Raw genomic sequence first — 19652 nt, 5'->3', positions numbered from 1 at the left:
TCACTTGAGAGCGAAGGTTTTGAAAGTGAATTCGCTTTTACCTTATTAACACTTTGAGGCAGATTTGGGGAATGAGGGAAGCGGTGAGGATTTTGGGACTCCACTTCTGGTCCTAGCGCTGCAGCTAATTTTAGCATGACTTTTGGTCCGTGGCTTCTCTGGATCCAATTTTCCTTACTTGTAACATCAAGAGGTAAACTGGGGCTGGCCCCGTGGCCGAGTGGTTAAGTTTGCACGCTCCTGGGTGTGGACATGGCACTGCTCATCAATGCTGAGGCAGCGTCCCACATACCACAACTAGAAGGACCCACAACGAAATATACAACTATGTACCGTGGGGCTTTGGGGAGAAAAAGGAAAAATAAAAAATCTTTAGAAAAAAAAAAAAGAGGTAAACTAAGTGACTATCTGTAAAGTTCTTTTCAGTTCTAGCTTTCTGTGAATTTTTTGTTCTATGGATAAATCCTCAGCTAGCTGGTCCCGTTTTTTCCAGGGTTGACCTTCTTCCTTCTATAATTACTATCTCCATGTCTTTGAAGGCAGGGCCTGGGTTTTATTGGTCTTTCCACCAGTATCTAGCACAAAACCAAGCAGGTGATGTCAAGAAGGGTTGAAGTCGGTTCCTGTATCTTTATCTGGAGGGGTTCACAGTTCAGAGAGGGAAGGTACCAAGCATCATTAATTAACCTCTTAATTAAAACCTGAGGATACAAAGGATAACAGGAAAACTGGTTTCCAGCCTCCCTTACCACTTACATGTTCCAACAGGGAACAAGACAGCGCTGGTAATAGTCAATACTCATTGAGAGCCTTCATTGTGCCAGAGCTTTCCATTGGTTGGGGAGGGGGTCTCACAAGTAATACAACAACTCTATGTTCTAGGTACCAGTATTAGCTCCAGTTCACACTTGAGGAAACGGGTACGGAGAGGTTAAGTAACTCGCCTAGGTAACGCCGTTACAAGAGAAGCAGCACTCGAAACCTCAGAGCCCGCACTCCCAAGCTTTCTACTGGGCAGAGAAATGAGAAGAAAAGCAGAACACTCTTGTGATTTCCCCGAGGGGTCGGGCGACTTGGGAGAAGTGCTGAGGTCCAGGTACAGAGGCGCAGAGGGAAGTGACCGCAGCACGGAAGGCTGCAGAAGCTGGCCAAGAAGTTTGAGAAACAAAAAACGCACTTCTCCGTGCTGGATTACACAGCCGCAGTTTAGGATGGCAGGCGAAATAGAACCGGGTAAACAAGATCTGCAGAGCACCCGGATCCCCGAGGGAGCCGAGAACCAGGTCGGAAGTGACTTCAAACCAGCAGCTAGGAGCTTACCGGGACTGCAGGGCCCAGAGGCTCTCCGGCCGGAAGTGACGTCCAGGAAGTCACGCCCTGGAGGCGGGACCTGGTTGGGGAGGGGGTCGCGATGGGCGGGGCGGAGCTTGTGTGGTCATCCTGGCACATTGGATCTCCGGCAGGTAACCTGCGGGCCGAACCTGAGCTGGGGCAAGGGTGGACGTCAGGGTCGGTGGCCCAGTTTGCTCGGGGCCCCAAGCTCCGGCGGGGAGAGATGAATCTCGCATTAGGTGGCTGGAGGAAAGGCTCCGTGGCGTGGGACTGCTTGGGGAGATTGGGATACGAGGAACTTTGGGACGGTGTCGTGAGGGCCAGGTTGTCGTGGAAGTACAGACGGGCTGAGTCTTCTGAGTCGGTCGTGTCTGGGGGTCATAGGCTCCGGAGCATTGGCGCTCGGGGGTAGAGGGACGGAGCCTGGGCACTGAGATGAGCTCACCTAGAGATCATTTTCCACTTCCCTGACCCACACCCCTGTGCTGCTAGTAGGGGACAGGGGCTGCGTCTTTTCATCTCTTAACCCAGGACAGTGCATTGCTACTATTAGGCATTCTTTAGATGCTGTCGAATGAATGAATGAATGAACGCACGAACTTGATTCTGGCTCAGCGGGGGAACTTCAGTATCCCTACCTCTGAATGTCGAAGTGACTCCGGCTTAGTTTGCTAACCAGTGGTTTACGAGGATGCCAGTGCAGTAGAGATTCAGGACATTGCTGTTGTTATTTTGTTCATATTGAAATTTAGAAATGTGTATTAATATTTTTGTCTGGTGTGGGTAGAGAGGATAAGGCGATTAATTTGGCTTCTTTCAGGTTCCTTTGCTTTTCTGGGAAGAACTTCCAGGTGAATGATATCGGGGAGGAGTTGGCCATCAAATGACAAGTTGCAGTTGTAGCCCTGAGCTTCTAATTAGTGTTCTCAGTCCTTTCTTTTCTGCAACATGAACTTACTTTCCTTTTTTTTTTTTTTTTTAATGTTTTCTTTCTCATGTTGGAGTACTTCTTACCTTTGAGATGTAAATGAGAATTATTTCATAACAAAATGAAAATAGTAATTTATAAAAATCCAGTCAGAGGTTTCACCTGGTGAGTTCACATAAGGTTAACTCCTTCCAGACAGTTGTAGGAGGCCTCCAAAAGAATGAATCCCTGAAGATTAAATTGTTTCCTTTGTAAAGTATTTGTTTAGGTGTCTTAAATGTGATGACGAGGGGGCACAGACCTAAAGAACAAGTACTATAACTTGATTGTTTTTGGTTGTCAAATGGAAAAAAGTGCAGACGACTGTGTAATGCAGGCTGTGTAATTGGATCTGGGCGTGAATCACTATCTAGATGCAGTCCCAGTGAGGCGATGGTGTGTATGGGCTTTGTGCTATCTGAGATAGTAGCTCCTAAGAGGTTCTAGAATCTTATTAGAGTGGATGTAATGAAGTAGGAAAACCTGAATTAATGGCTTGTTTTGTTTTTACAAAAAAGAAACTAGTAAGCATTTTTAGATTTACAAATCTAAGATGTTCTTAAAAATAGGTTTTAAAAAAATAGACATATAAATACGTTATTGCAGTCATTTAAATTTAAAAAGTTTGCCTGCCTTTAAAACTTATTTTCCCGATTTCTGGAAAATGTGGTATCCAGATCATCCCCATCTTTGTATGCTCTTACTATGCTGCCATCTTTAGGATACATACAAATATGGTACAAAGTAATGTTTTGAGGTCCGCTAGATTTATGTTAATATTAATGTCTTACTTAAAAATAAAGTCCAATTTTGCTGCCTCAATCTGCTGTTCAATGTATGTCCACTAATTTTGCACATCAAATGTCTATATTCATAATAATAACATTATAACTCTCATTCATAATAAATAGTATACAAGTGGTAACTTAGGTACGTGCATTGACATTCTTGAGGTTTTCAGTTTTGCAGAACACTGATATCTATGGATTCTAACATGGACTTCATTTAAAGAAATCCACGGACCGTTAATGGACAAAAACATGCATCAATTTGTATTGTGGCATTCAAATCCTAGCACTTTGGGAAAGGTAAGTTGTTGACAGTGTTTTACGTTAGGTGAGAAATAGAACAGCCCTGGATTGGTCTAGGAGATTGTAAGACAGTGATTGAAAAATATAGGCTGCATTCTGTAAATGATGCTTTAATCTGAACCTTCCAAAGAGAAGTTTGTTCTGTATATATGAGGCAGTTTGTTACTATTTCCCTGTAAAAGTGATCAGAAATTAAAGAGATTGACAAGGTGTATTATTCCTGGAAGATTACTGCTCTGCTGTCTTTTTTTGGGAGATCTCCTTTCAACACTTTACAGCCTGGTAAAATATATAAACCTGTGGATACCCTGTAGGAATGGAGCCTGAAATTGTCATTTAAATCATCTCACGTCCAAGTTTGGCTCTATAATAGTGTATGTCCCAAATCTGGCCAATTTTATTTTATGCCTTAGTTTAAAGCAAAAAAAGAGGCCCCAAAATGGGGGTTTTTTTTCTTTATCCTGCCTTATTAATGCTCTTTTCTTTTTTTCTTTTTAAAAATCTCTTAGATGATTACTTCTCCAGGGCTTTTATCTTTCTGTCCCAAGCTTGAAGTTTCTCTTTTTTTCTATTTTTCCTTTCCTAGCTTAGGAGTTTAATTTTCAAAACCTTAACTCCTAACTTTGTGATAATGTTTGGCACTTTTTAATCACTAAGCATTAAACTTGTAGTTTTTCTTGGTCTCCTTTGTAGATACACTGGCTTCTTGTTTAGAATTTGTTCAACTCTAAAATCAGGCAATACTTCTAGGAATTCATCTTTCAGATAGACTTCTGCTTGCACACAAAAATTTGTATATAAAGATATTTATCACCATATTATTTGAAATAAAAAAAAAACAAACCTAGAAGTAACCTAAACATCCCTCAACAGAAGTCTGGTAAATAAATGCCTTCATACAACGTAGTACTTTGCAGCTCTTAAAAAGAATGAAGCAGATCCATAGGTGGAGACACAGAAAAATCTCTAAAATGCATTGTTAACTGAGAATAACAATATAGAATTGTTGGGTATGGCATGTTTTAATTTGTGTTTTTAAAAGCATACATTTATATATATGTACTTGCAAAATTACTTCAAACATGTATAAGGAGCTATTAACAGGTACTCCTGGGGAATGAGACTAGAAGTCTGGAGTAGGAAGAAGACATATTTTTTCTGTATACTCTTTCTGGTGGATTGCATTTTTTACTATGAACATGTTTCTATTTTTATAATACTAAGAAATAAACAGCAAGGCGTTAGGCTAATTTAATAATTATGGGAGCCTACTACTATTCCTTGCGACTTTTGTCCTTATAAATATTTGCCCTGTTCAGGAGGAATGGGGTTGCACACGTGAGTTAAGTTTTTTCCAGAGCTGCATGGAAGATTTGGTGATATTATAATAGGTTTTAACCTTGACATTAGATTATTACTCTTAATAAGGACTTGTGAATAAAGTAAGTGCTTAGTGCTGCTGAATTCAATACTCATGTACAATTTATAGCACGTTGCTGACCTCACCAGGTGATATGGATATTGTTACCCTCGTTTGTGAGCTAAGCTTCTGTTGCATTGGCATGGTTCTTCTGAACCTCTCAGTACGACTGAATGGGATGGACTTTGTTCTATTTGTATTGCTGTTTAGGGACTCTACTGTTTAAACAAATCTTAGTTATTATTTCACTTCATTCTTGATATTTAGAACTGGCTTAAGGCATTTCAAAGAATGGCTTGTTCTCTTCATTAGTAAAGTCAGTAAACCAGAAAGATCCTTTAGATATATATGGATAATCTCATTCTGTAGTGAGAATTTTACTTTAATTGGCTGATTATTTGCCTTAGGACTTAGCAAAAATTTCTGATGACTTTTACTTCTCTAGCCATCTTTATCTTTCCATACTTTCATTGTGGAAAATTTGGAATAATAGTAACAGGTGAATAAAATGAGTTATACAAGAAATTTAAAGATATCATAATCTTCATTTTATTAGTAGAGGGATTTTATTTGAAACTTGCTTCAGAGTAGGCTGTGTAAGATATATATCTCTATGATACCACTGATTGTGTCTCTCGTTAAAATCAAAATGAAGGCCGCTATCTAGGGGCTGAGTCGTGATTAATGGAATAGAACAGGTTATGCTATGTCACATGTTTTATAACCATACTTTGGCATATAGTCATTTTTGTTAATGATGCTTTGCTTCTTGAGATCCTTGAGATTAATCACTACCAGACACAATGGGGAAAGCTTTGGGCAGGATGCCTAGAGTGGGACTTCTTCTTGCTAAGAGAGTAGATAGCAATGAATTGATTCCAAGGGTAGATTGTAATTTTCCTGAGTCAAGATGAATATGGTAAAGGTGACATATAGAAAGAAAGGAAATTAACATGACTGTGCAAGTTACACATAGATAACACAGAATTGGGGAAGATACATGTATATGTGTGTGTGTGCATGTAGATATATAATACATTATGTATATAAAACATACATATATATAAAATACATTTTATATATAATGTATACAAAATTTTCTGGAAAACCAAAAACTCCAGATAGGAAGTTATCCAGTTAGTGCAAGAGATTAAAAAAGTCAGAATTTTAAGTCCTTAGAGCTGGGCCTGTCATGGGCCAATTCATGACTGTGAGAGCAGCTTAAAGAATTTTCGATGTTTTAAGATCATTCACAGGGTTCAAGTGATGTGAAGGTAGACCAAAGCCTGAGAGTAAGAAAATGAAAAGTTAGCAACATATAAGACTATGGGTAAGGGTATCTTTTAAGATTCTGTTTTGTGGTATTGTTTTGGGGAGGGGAAAAAGAAGGGGGAACTCAAAAATTTATTGCTGTTGCATTTGAATTTGAGCTAGGTCCATAAGCCTTTCCTAGCATTCCAGTTGTATACGACCAACGTGGATGGATAAACTAGATCCGTTAACCTACAAAACATTAATATACAAAAACTAATTTCATTATCAGGTATATCTTGAAGAACAAGAGAATTGCTTTTAATCAATTTTGTGATTATATAAAAGGACAACTGTGATGAGATTGAGGGGGCTGGGACACTTTTGTTCAGAAAATAGAAGACTTTGGAAACATTGGAGAAACTCCATAGGAAGTATACTAGTTCTCTGTTATTTGCGGTCAAAATTGGTTCTAAATGAGAGAAGGTATAGCACTTGTCAACAGTGAACAGATTGTATCAAGAGGCAGTGAACTCCGGGTCATTAGGGTTGCTTAAGCAGTTTCTCGTTGTATGGGAGATTGTACTAGATTATTATGAAAGTCCCTTTCAAAGCCTAAATTTTTTTTTATAGTGCAATAAAGTGATTTATTATAGTACAAGTATACGTTCTGTTATTCTTGTAGTGTTTAAATACTGATAGCTATCTTGCCTACTGGTCACTTATCCACCAACCTCAATTTACTCATAACTGGGAAATAAATTTAAGAATTACCTGAGCTCCCAAATTATAAGACACAAAATCCATATGTTTTTCTCAAGTCCTTACTCAGTTTATTTACCTTCTTTTAGACATACTCCTAACAGGCTTAGTAAACTGGCATCTAACTCCACAGTCTGTTAGAAGCAGCAAAATGTGAGCGGGCAGAGTGCTCCTATTAGAGGCAGACACATGGACAAGTAAGGACAAGAAGAAAATCAGAAAGCAGACCAACTAATTTTAAAATTGCAGCACCCCAGCTCTTTTGATTAGATGGAAACAGCTCTATGTTAATGGATGTTCAAAATAATAACCCTGACTGAACTTAAATAATTTATGTTCAGTATTTCCTATTTAAGAATATCTGAATTTTAGAATGATCTCTTCAGTGTGTTTAGTAACAAAAGACAGTCAGATATTTTGGCACTTGGAGAGGCTGCATTGTATAGTAGAAAGAGCATAGACTTTGGAGTGGTAAAGACAGGTTAGAATCTGGGCTCCAGTATCTGCTGGCTGTTCTACTAATTAACTTTATTATTCATTCCAAGCCTCAATCTCATCTGTAAATAGGAATTTCCTGAAGAATAAAAATTATGTATGTAAAAGGTTTGCCTATATTATTCTTTCATTATTACCATAAAGCTTACTCCACCTTGAATTTTTTTCTCTTTAAATAGAGCAAGAACAAACATACCTAATAACTTTAGTGCAAGTTTAATATATATTAGTGCTAATAATGGTGAGGGCATGCTCAAAAAACCTTTTTTTAAAAAATTGTGCAAGTAATCCATGTCCACTTTTACAAAAATTAGAATACAGAAATGTATTTCTCTCTCTATATGTATAGAAATATATTTCTCTCTATATGTATTTAGAAATATATATATATAAAGAGAGAAATATATTTGGATATATATACTGTGTAACCAAAAAAAGAGGAGTAAAGTCACCTGTAATCCTCTACCACTGTTTGTGTTTTAGTGGCATGCTTTATTTTTAAACAGCTTTGACATTCCTGCAAGATGTCACTTCTGAGTAGTGACTGCTGAAATGGATTCTCCATTGCTACTGTTAGGAAACTTAAATTAGTCACTACACTTTCTAATCAGAATATGCAGTGAAAGATCGTGACATGACACAGTGCTGATTTGAAGAAAGCCTTAGTCCTGGTAAATTTTGTTGTATTGAAACCAATTTTGTAGAGCAGTGGTGTGGGTTGGTGTTCTGGAGCCAGAGGGCCTGAGTTTGAATCTTGACTCCACTATTTACTAGCTAGGTAAACTACTTGAATTTCTTAACTTCTCTGTGCCTCAGTTTTTTCATCTCTAAATTGGGGATAATAGTAGTATCTAATTCATGGGATTCTTGTGAGGATTAAATGAATTAATCTACATTAAGTGCTTAGAGCTGTGCCTGACAAAAAGTATAGACTCAGTAAATATCAGTTGCTATTATGAATTTTTAAAGGCTTAAAGTTTTCCTGGAAAAAAGGCAGGTTTGTAAGAGCACATAAAGTAAAAAGAGACAAGTTGCAATGAGCACGGAGGTAGTCAGCGAGATTTACTATATGTTTTTCATTGGAATTTGCAAAGTGGTCTGACTTTTGTTAGTTTTTCTCCCTGTTTAAATATTTTCAAGCCGTAATATATTCCTAGTTCAGTTTCTTTCTCTACCCAACAAAATCAACGTCATTTTATGCTATCTCTTCCAACAAATATTTTGGCCATGCTTTCAAAGGTCAAAAGCCTTGAAGACAATCAGATATCATGGATAGTGATCAAAGAGATTCAGGAAATTATCATTAAATCAGTTTATCTGACTACAGCCCAAGGTAGCTGTGGAAGAACTGTAAATTCTGTTGCAATTTGAAGAGAAGAATACTAATCAAAGAGAGAAGCCAATGAACATATTTAGCCATTCTGTACACTATCTTTTAAAAGTCTTTCCTTTTCTTTTTCTTCTTTATTTCTTTTTGTTTTCTGTTTTTGTTCTTTCAGCATGGTATCTAGTGATCTGATTGATTACTGGTCAAAGAGTTATAGCTTTTCAAAACCCTTTTTAAAAAATTTATTAGACTTGCTAGTAGAATTTTTTTGTGTTTTGTTTTAAAGCGTCAAGTACAAGGTTTTGAAGATCCTGGGGCCTACCATCATTACGCATGCAAGATGTGAGTTTGAATAACTTCGTCAAGACTTAGAGCCTCTTCAAAAGCCTCAAGTCTCATCAGCATTAAAGCTCTCCATTGAACCCTCTCACAAAAGTCAAAGCTTAAAGGGACTAAAATCCATTAATACATTCCATTTCGTATCTTTCCTCTGATTTCTCTTCAATTTCTTTGGCCTTTAGGGTGTTTCATATTGCTTATGTTCCTTTAGACTGGAGCCAAAGAAACAGTGCTTTTCAAAAGAATATATGTCCTGTGGCCATAAATTTTCATTGGTAGAGAAGCATAAATTTGGCATAAGTTTAGAATCAGGTCTTTTGTTGTATCCTATAAAAACCTGAGTCAATAATAAGATGAGGATGAAGTGGTAAAAATATTTGTGGTCAGATTCTACTCTCAGAGGTTATGTGGTTTAGAGAAAAGAGCCCTCAACCTAAAAGTTAATGGTTCTTATTCTCTCTGCCTGTTACTAGATATTTGCTAACTGAGAAAGTCACTTAACCTGTCTCAACCTTAACTTCATCTGTAAAGTAAATCTGATAATAATTTCCCTCCCTACCTCACAGGGTTGTTGTGAGGATCAAATGAAATAATGTACATAAAAAGGAGTTTTCTATAAAATGTGCAGTATAGACCCAGGGTCCTGTTACATAGCTGTGAGTCACTCCCTCAGCTCTTGGGCCTGGCAAGCTAGGTGATTTAAGCACCCTGAAAGCAGCCACCATGTCCAGGCTGGATACTTGGTAACCAGGCTGTGTTAATTTTTGTTTTCTGTGAGTACATAGAACACATTTGCAGGCTAATTCTAAGAAGGAGGAAGACTATCAATTTCCCTAAAATTATAAGTTATTGTGGATAATGCTCTAGAGCAGTTATGTATTCTAACATATTCATGGTTTGCAAAATTTATTTACTAAGTTGTGACCAGGACGTTTTTTTGAAATGAAAGAACATAGAGCAGAAAATTGCACAATGCATCCCACATGGTAAGACTAAATATTGTTTTAGTTATATATATGTGTGAATGTGTGTGTTTGTACTTGTGTACCTGGTCCTTAAATAAAATGCATTTTTTCCTACAAGTTGCAGACGCTGATCTAGGAGTATCATTTTAGTACTAATGTCTTTCTACGCATTTGGATTCTTATGAGACTTGGTGTTTCTTTTCACTTCATACTACTACTTATGACAAAAGAATTAACAGTTAATATCAGTTTGACTTTTGGCCTAATTAATGAGATAGTGTTTAATTTCAGAGCACAGAGAAAATCTATAGGCCTTCTAGATATTTTATTTAATATTCTAATGCCATCTACTCTGACACCCAGACTATTATAACATTTAAGGTTGGTTCAATCTCATACTAGTAGAAAGATTGTATGAAATGTTTTTCCTTTTTGAAAGTTTTTCCTTTTATCTTTCTGGCCTAATGGAAAACAAAAACTCCCACTTAGTTTAGCATTGTTTGAGGACCCTGTGGAGATAGGTTAGAGGGAATACAGTCAGCATGACTAGGAGTTTGATGGTCTCTAGAAGAGAAAATGCCAGCTTTTCTTTCTTTGAGTAACTAAATTTATCTTTAATGATATAAGAAAAATAAGTCACTGGTGTTAAGTCACTCAACTATTTCACAAAAAACAGATCTCCACCTTTTTGGTGATAGTATTGATTAGAAATAGGTGACTTTTATAGTATCCACGAACAGTAGGGAACGGCTTCTTCTTCCAAGGGTTGTACATTCCAATTCATTGGTGAAGATTCTTTAGTGCTTTAGTGTACTGAAATTTTATATTTGGTGCCCTGGGATTACCTGTTTAAACTTTGATGGAATGTTGCAGAAAATATTGATCTTACCTACTTACAAATTATATAAACATATAGAATCCTAGCAACATGAATATTTAACAGAAGATTTAAAATGTAGAATCCAACTGCTTCATTTTCTGAATAGTCATAGCCAAGCTTCATGCACTGATAGAAACAGAACAAACTGCGTAAATCGTGCAAGTTTGAGGCTCTTTTGTGAATGACAATTGGCAGCAGTGGCATAAAGCTCATTATTATATATGATCAGTTTTTTGTTATTCCTCCTCCCAAAAGAATCACCTTGACATTTGTCTCCTCTCCATGGAGAAGGCAGGATCTACCTACAAAGTCAAGGAAAGTCATTAGGCAACCTCAGCCATTCTTGACCTTCCTCAACCCTCATGAACCTAATGCAGCATCGAATTCTGTCTTTTCTACCTTCAAACTATCCATCTTTTCTGTTCTCACGTTCACTATGCTTATTTATGCTGCCTCCCCTCATCTTTGCCTGCACTTCTACAATAGATCTTGACTGGTCTCCTGTGTTCACTCTTCCCTTCTCTAATCTTAGTGCTTTTAGAGTCATCTTTAAGAAATACAACTCCAAAAAAATATGTATGTACAACTCTAATCTTTGGTCTCCTGCTTTAAACTCTTGGTATCTTACTGCCCTTGGAATCAACCCAAAATCTTCAGATCTTCAGTCATTCTTCTTGCCTACTCCACTCCAGCCACAGTGGTTTTCCAATTCCCTGAAGATGCCAACTTTTTTTTTCCTGGGATTTTTGAAGATGCTTTCTGCTTGGAATGCTCTCGTCCCTCTTATCCCTCTTTGCTTAATTCCCCCCTACTTATGTCACCAGTCTCATTTTGAATACTTTTTTCTTCAAAGAAGCCTCCCCCTACAGCCCAGACTAGATTAGACCGCCCTCCCTCATTATTCTTCCATAAATCACCCAGTTTTTCTCACACCTAGCATAGTTGTAATTATTTGCTTAATCATTTGTTAATATTCTTTCCCACAAGACTAAAGCTTCACGAGGGCAAGGACTGATGTGCGTTTTATTTACCAATGTATGCCCAGTGCTGAGGAAAATCCTAGTAGACAGTATAGGTTCAGTAAATATTTGCGGACTAATTCTGCCCATAGCTAACCACTCTTTTCACTTAGACATTGCAGGTACTGTAAATTCTTCGAGGCCGTTTAACTTCGTCTATTCAGAATCCTCCAGTTGTTCTCATCTCACTCCAGTTATAAGCCAAAGTCCTTATAACAGTCTCCAGGGCCTTACCTGATCTCCCTTTGCTCTCCCCTGATCTGTCATCTCCTAATGGTCAGCCCCAGCCACTCTGGTCTCCCAGCCGATCCTCAGAAACACAAAACTTTCTTCTGCCTCAGGAACTTTGTACTTGATATTCCCTGTGCCTGGAATGTTCTTGCCTTAGATGTCTGTGTGGTTTAATCCCTCATCTTCTTAAGATCCTTCAGGTCATGATTTGTCACCTCAGTAAGCCCCTTGCTGACCATCTTATTTAAAATTAGAACCTCACCCCCAGCCCGTGGGCTCCTCTTCCCCTTCCCTGCTCTGTTTTTCTCCATGGTACTTATCTCTGTCTGACATGCTATTCACCAGTATTTCTTTCCCCTAGTCCCCAGAACAGTGCCTGACACATGGTAGGCACTTGGAACATATCTATTAAATGACTAAATTTAACTTATACTCACAGAGGTGCATATTTGGGACAAGTAGACCTAAACCTGAATCATGGGGACTTAATATGTTTAAATGACTTTAAAAGATGAGTTAATTAAATTTATTTATATCTTGCTCTGTTCTGAGAAATATTTGACGTGGCTTCTAAAAATGCATATAGTACAATGGGATGAAGATGTATAAAGAGAATAAAACAAAAGAATGTAATAGTAACATTAAACTATGTAAAGTTAATGTATAGAACATTCTCCCTAGTGGCTAAAGGCAGGTTATAAATTTGACTCATTAAAGAAAGAGCTAGCTTGCTCAGAAATGATAATAGGACTGGAATTGTGAACTTTGTTCTATGACACAGGTCACAGACATTTGAATCTTACATGAGAACCCAGAAAACCTGTTTAACTGTAAGAAATCATGAAATTACTCTTCTAGAAAAAATTTGCTTTCTGTATTAGGAAATTCTCTATTGGTATAAAATGTACACAGTCTATCCGTAATAAAGCCTCTGCTATATCTGAGAGATGACAGTCATCGCCACCAACCTCTGTTTGTATTGTGTCCAGGACATTTCAAAGATTGGTTCAAACTTAGTAACTGGATATTTTTGAAAGTCTGCTGTCAAAGATCCCAACCAGCACATTAATTACTCTAGTTTCTCCAACTCTAATCATGAGATGGTAAGAGAGTCCAGTGGTTGTGACTTCCTTCCTTTTAAGGTAGATAATTAGCAACTTATAAATAGGTTTTTCATTTTGCAATATATACATATATCAAATCATTATGTTATACACCTTAAGCTAATACAAAGTTATATGTCAATTATATCTCAATAAAACTGGAAAAAAAGAAATAACTTTTTATACAACCAACAACTGAATTGGAGTGGAGGAGTGAGAGTAAAGCAAGTGGATTAGACTTCAAGAAATCTTTCACCAGTATAGTAACCAAAATCAGAGCAACTTTGTGTGGAGTTCAATGGGATGTTATACACTGCATGTCTTTCTGTTCGTGGCATGTATACTTTCCTAATTCCATTTTGTCTTTTTTTTTTTTTTTCCTCGTTTACAAGTGAGTCTGAGAGTTGTGGAGATACCTGCAGACCAGAGATAAAGCAGGGGATTGGGTGGTGGAGGACTGCAGACCTTTTGGTAAGCTCTGCAGTGGTTTGTTAAACAAAGCTGATATTTTGAGGCAAAACATGAGAATATCTGCCTAAGTGGTGTTTCACTGGCAAAATGTGCTCCTATTTGACTTTTTCTTCTTTTTCACCCTTCTCCTTTCTATCTTTGACCTGGAGACAAACAGTACTTTTTGAAGTCAAATCTTCTGTCCTGCTCCATTTTTCAGAGATGAAAGAGGGAAATTAAACCAACATTAGACTTTTAGAGAAATAATGGAAATTATATATTTTTTAAAAAATCATTTATGTTCCACATATTTCAAAGAAAGAGTACAGGAGACATAAAAAGAATACCAGAGAACCATTAAAATCAACAGTTCCCATAAAGGGAAAATAATTTTACCAAAATCATTATATATAACATGTTGCTAATTAAATGATCATATTGGGTTATATTTAATCTATAAGTGTACATTATTCTAACTAATTTAAAATGTATAGAATGTCTTTATACATTTTATTTGCTGGGACTTTATGTTCATTTTTAAAGAAATTGAGCATCTCTTCATTTTGGTGTTTGATGAGTATCAGAAAACCTGAGAACAGACAGAACTGTCGGCGTAGAAATAATGCAAAGGTCATCATATCTTCTAGCATAAGTGATGTAGAAATGGAAGGATCTTGTTTTCAGTGAAAGTGTTGAAGCGGCAGAAAGAAAATAGCCCCCACCTTCTTTGCTGACACAAATTTTGCCACAGTGAGGACAAAAAAATATGTCCAGGCTTTTAACTCAGTATTTCCCAAACCATGTTACTCAGAATGCCTGACACAGCAGACTCTGTAAAACAAAAGGATTCTGCAATGACAGTTTGGAAAATGTTGCATTATTTTTTTGAAATTTATAATGCAAATCAGCATTTTCCAAACTTATGTGTGGCCAGAACCTTTTTTGCTCATAAAAATCTTAATAACCCTGGGAATAGGGTTTCAGGAAATCCTGTTCTAGATTAGAAAATTTAAAAATATACATATACACATGTATAGTAATATATTCTACAACGGTATTTGGTATGCTCTAAAACTAAGTAAGTAAATTCTGATTATCAATAAAATTTTTGTTCAGTATCCTTAATGAATATAAGTGTTAAAATACTAAAATTATTCCAAAATTAGTAGATATGTACTAAATTGAATGTATGGTCATTAAATAATTTGTTCAGCATTGACAAATAATCACTTATCTTTTCCTGGAAACACTTTCTTTACTTGGACTCTGGTATATCACATCCTCTGGGCTTTCCTCCTACTTCTCTGACTATTCCTCTTAGTCTTCTCTGTTGGTTTCTCCTCATTTTCTTGACCTCTAAACACTGGAGTGCCCTAGAGCTCAATCCTCGGACCTCTTTCGACCTACAGTCATTTCTTTTGATGATCTTATGTATTCTCAAGGCTTTAATACCATCTTTACTCAAAAATTTTTATCTCCAGCTTGCATCTGTCCTCTGAACTCCAAGCTTGTATATACAATTGCCAACTTATCACTTCCATTTGTATGCCTGATAATTCATCTCAAACTTAGTATGTTCAGAATTGAACTCCTAATCTTCCCTCCCATCCATCTTCTTTTTAGCTTTTCCATCTCAGTAACAGACAATTCCATCCTTCCTGTTTCTCGACCTTGGGGTTATCCTTGACTCCTCTCTTTCTCTGATACCTACTGTCTGATCCTTTAGAAAGTCCTATTGTTTCTACCCTAAAAATATAACCAGAATCCAGTCACCTCTACTGGTACCCCTTGAAATTGCCTCCTAATTATCTTCTTGCTTCAACCCTTGCCCCTTTCAATCTATTAACACAGCAGCCAAAGTGATCCTGTTAAAACAAAAGTCACTCCACTCAAAACTCCAACAGCTTCCTCTCTTACTGATAAAAGCCGTTCACCTCTTTGACTTGATCTCCTACTTCTCTTCCCCATGTTCACTTTCTTCAGCCTTCTTTCTGTAGGGACTTTGCTGATGCTGTTCTCTATACGTGGAATGTTCTGGATCCCATGTGGCACTTTCCCTTACCTCCTTGAAGACTTGACTCAGAGGTCACTTCCTCAGTGAGGTCTTCATTAGCCACACTAACTCCCAAACCCAGCTCCCCTCCAACACACACACACTTAGTCCCTTTTCTTGCTTTCTTTTTTCTCCTTAGCACTTCTCACTATGTAACAGTCTATATATTTTTGTTACTTGTCTTGTTCCTTTCAGCACTAGAATATAAGATGCATGAGAGCAGGGTAATTTGTTTTGTCTTTCTGTTTATTCTTTGCTATAACCCTAGATACTAAATAAATATTTATTGAATGAATTAATGAATGGGTCATGTATGGAATTGCTTAATTGTCTTAATTAGCTGAATATTATATTTTTTAGTTGTCTTAATGTGGTTGAATATAAAATAAAGTTTTCATTTATACAGAAATCGAAGTAGTTTTCAGATAATGGGAAAAATCCTATTTAAATTGAGAATTTCTCAAAATGTCAGTATACATTTTTACTCATTCATTCAATTACTGTTTATCAAACACTTGCTATTTTCATATATGCTGCCAATATGCAGTTAATAAATAATGCTCTCAACAAGTTAGAATTCAGTAAATTGCTCTTGAATGGGTAAGGTAAACATAGTCAATATAGTGGTAGTATCTTTTACTAAACATGCCATACCATGTAAAAAGAGATGTGTATAAAATAATTGGAGAAAATGAGAGAGCACATAAAAATAAAAACAACTAAAGAAAGATTAAGGAAGGAAAAGAATGACTTCCAAATTTTATGTGCTGTAATGCAACTGCTCTTGTAACCATGTGGTATCAGTACAGACAAATAAAAATATAAGTAGCAAGATTGAAAACCAGAATTAGATACATCAGTATTAAGAGGATTCTTTTGAAAAACAAAAACAAAAACCTAACTCATGAATCAGAAATTAGCATGGATGTAATTCAAAGGAAAAAGCACTAGTATATGTATTGCGTATTCGTGTATAGAATAAAGACAAAAATTGAAACAAATACCAAGATAAAGAAGATTTGTGAAATCAATTTGTTTAGAGATATTTTAATGATACGCATGGAATATTAAAATATGATAACATTTTCTTAGTACACATAATTTATCCAAAAATTAAAAGTATTAATAAACAGAACAAAAAAATGAAACAATGTGTTTTCTAGATGTGGTTTTAGATTTAAAACACCACTTGCAGTTATATATGAAAATTAAATAAAAATCCCTCAAATCTAAAAACATTCATATTAAATTATGGGAAGAGAGTTTTCCTTCTGTTTAGGATGAAGAAAATTACAAGAAAGCATTTCTCCCATGGTAACAATGATAAAAAGCCTGATGATCCACAAAGTCATAACTTTTCTTGAGCCCATTAGACAGTTGAGTTCAAAAGGCAGTCAGTGAACTGAACTAGTTTCATACCGTTGTAGTCAGAAAAGATGCTCGGTGTTATTTCAGTCTTCTTAAATTTATTGAGACTTGGTTTATGGCCTAATATGTGATCTATACTAGAGAATGTTCCACGTGCATTTGGAAAGAGTGTGTATTCAGCAGTTTTTGGGTGGAACATTCTCTATATGTCTGCTAAGTCCATCTGGTCTAATGTGTCACTTAAGGCTAATGTTTCCTTATTGATCTTCTGTTTAGATGATCTATCCATTGATGTAAGTGGAGTGTTAAAGTTCCCTACTTTTAATGTGTTACTGTCAATTTCTCCTTTTATGTCTGTTAATAATTGCTTTATGTATTTAGGTGCTCCTATGTTGGGCGCATAGATATTTACAAGCGTTATGTCCTCTTGTTACATTGTTCCCTTTATCATTATGTAGTGCCCTTCTTTGTCTCATGTTACAGTTTTTGTTTTAAAGTCTATTTTGTCTGATATAAGTATTGCTACCCTAGATGTCTTTTCATTTACATTTGCATAGAGTATTTTTTTCCATCCCTTTACTTTCAGCTTGTGAGTGTCTTTAGGTCTGAGGTGTGTCTCTTGTATGCAGCATGTATATGGGTCTTGTTTTTTATCCATTCAGCCAGCCTGTGTCTTTTGATTGGAGCATTTAGTCCATTGACATTTAATTTTTTTTTTTAAAGATTGGCACCTGAGCTAACAACTCTTGCCAATCTTCTTTTTTTTTTATTCTTCTCCCCAAAGCCCCCCAGTACATAGTTGTGTATGCTACTTGTGAGTGCCTCTGGTTGTGCTATGTGGAATGCTGCCTCAGTGTGGCCTGATGAGTGGTGCCGTGTCTGTGCCCAGTATCCGAGCTGGAGAAACCCTGGGCTGCTGAAGCGGGGCATGTGAACTTAACCACTTGGCCATGGGGCTGGCCCCTCCATTGACATTTAAAGTAGCTATTGATAAGTGTGTACTTATTGCCATTTTGTGACTTTTTTCTGGATGTTTTTGTAGTTCTTCTCTGTTCCTTTCTTCTTCTCTTGCTCTCTTCCCTTGTGGTTTGATGGCTTTCTTTAGTATTATCTTTGGGTTCCTTTCTCTTTATTTTTTGTGTATTTATTATAGGTTTTTGGTTTGTGATTACCAGGAGGTTCATATATAATAACCTATGTAAATAACAATTTATGTTAAGTTGATAGTCTCTTAAGTTTGACCTCTTACTAAAAGCCCTACACTTTTACTCCCCCACACACATTTTATGTTTTTGATATCATATTTTATGTCTTTTTTATGTGTATATCTCTTAACCTCTTATTGTGGAAATAGATATTTTTGTCTTTTGACTTTCACAGTAGCTTCATAGGTGGTTGATTCACTACCTTTACTGTAGATTTGCCTTTGCCAGTGATATTTTTTCTTTGATATTTTTCTTATTCTTATTTGTAGTCTTTTCTTTTCCACTTAAATAAGTCCCTTTAACATTTCTTGTAAAGTGGACTTAGTGGTAATAAACTGCTTTAGTTTTTGCTTGTCTGGAAAACTCCTTATCTGTCCTTCCATTCTGAATGATAAACTTGATGGGTAGAGTATTCTTGGATGTAGGTTTTTTCTTTTCAGCACTTTAAATATATTGTGCCACTCCCTTCTAGCCTGTAAGGTTTCTCCTGAGAAGTCAGCTGATAGCCTTATGGGAGGTTTCCTTTGCATGTAACTTGTTGCTTTTCTCTTGCAGCTTTTAGGTTTCTCTCTTTATTTTTAACTCTTGACATTTTGATTATATTGTGTCTCTGGATGTCTGTTTCCTTCCTAAGGTTAGGAAACTTTTCAGCCATAATTTCTTTAAATAGGTTCTCTGTCCCTTTGTCTCTCTCTTCTCCTTCTGGGACACCTATAATACAGATGTTAGTGTACTTGATGTTGTCGCAGAGGTCCCTTAGACTGTCCTCATTCTGTTAAATTCTTTTTTCTGTTTAGCTTGGGTGATTTCCTCTAGTCTTTCATCCAGATTTTTGACCCATTTTTCTGTGTCATCTGCTCTGCTATTGGTTTCGTCTAGTGAGTTTTTCATTTCCATATGGTATTCTTCAGTTCTGACTGGTTCTTTCTTATATTTTCCAGTTCTTTGTTGAAGTCTCGCTGTGTTCATCTATTCTTCTCCCAAGATCAGTGAGCATCCTTATGACTATTAGTTTGTACTCTTTATCAGGTAGATTGTTTATCTCTGTTGTGTTCAGTTTTTCCTGAAGGATTTGTTCTGTTCCCTTATTTGGAACATATTCCTTTGTCTCCTCATTTTGCCTACTTCTGTGTGCTTACATCTATGTCTTAAATAGATCAGCTACATCTCCTGATTGTGGAAATGAGGCCTTATGTAAAAGACACCTGCTGGGCCCCAGCAATGTGCTCCCCTCTTGTCACCCATGCCAAATGTTCCAGGAGTGTCCCTTGTGTGGGCTGTGTGTGTCCTTTTGTTGTAGTGGGGTTGCTCTTCCTGCAGGCACAAGGGTAGGCTAGGCTGGCCCTTGGGGTGGCTGGTTATAAGGCTCAGCTGTGTGGCTGCTATGGTCACTT

The 19652-nt window shown here is 36.7% G+C and overlaps 1 protein-coding gene and 1 long non-coding RNA gene across 2 annotated transcripts in view; both read left to right on the top strand.

The window, feature by feature from the left end:
- The first annotated feature begins 1384 nt into the window (after positions 1–1384).
- On the top strand, positions 1385–10072 carry LOC124237796 (uncharacterized). Its single transcript, XR_006888137.1, has 3 exons — positions 1385–1463; positions 3261–3387; positions 8932–10072. It is a non-coding gene; the product is annotated as an uncharacterized LOC124237796 (long non-coding RNA).
- A 3486-nt stretch (positions 10073–13558) lies between these two features.
- Positions 13559–19652, top strand: part of MAP3K13 (mitogen-activated protein kinase kinase kinase 13) — a 152333-nt gene continuing 146239 nt past the window's right edge. Inside the window, exon 1 of the mRNA XM_046659754.1 lies at positions 13559–13653. The gene's annotated coding sequence lies outside the window, so the exon portion shown is untranslated. The remainder of the gene's footprint in view (positions 13654–19652) is intronic.

The sequence above is a fragment of the Equus quagga genome, chromosome 4 (genome assembly GCF_021613505.1).
Source record: "Equus quagga isolate Etosha38 chromosome 4, UCLA_HA_Equagga_1.0, whole genome shotgun sequence".
NCBI classification, from domain to species: domain Eukaryota; kingdom Metazoa; phylum Chordata; class Mammalia; order Perissodactyla; family Equidae; genus Equus; species Equus quagga.
The sequence above is the reverse complement of the archived record's forward strand: the minus strand, read 5'-3'. Positions and strand labels throughout refer to the sequence as shown.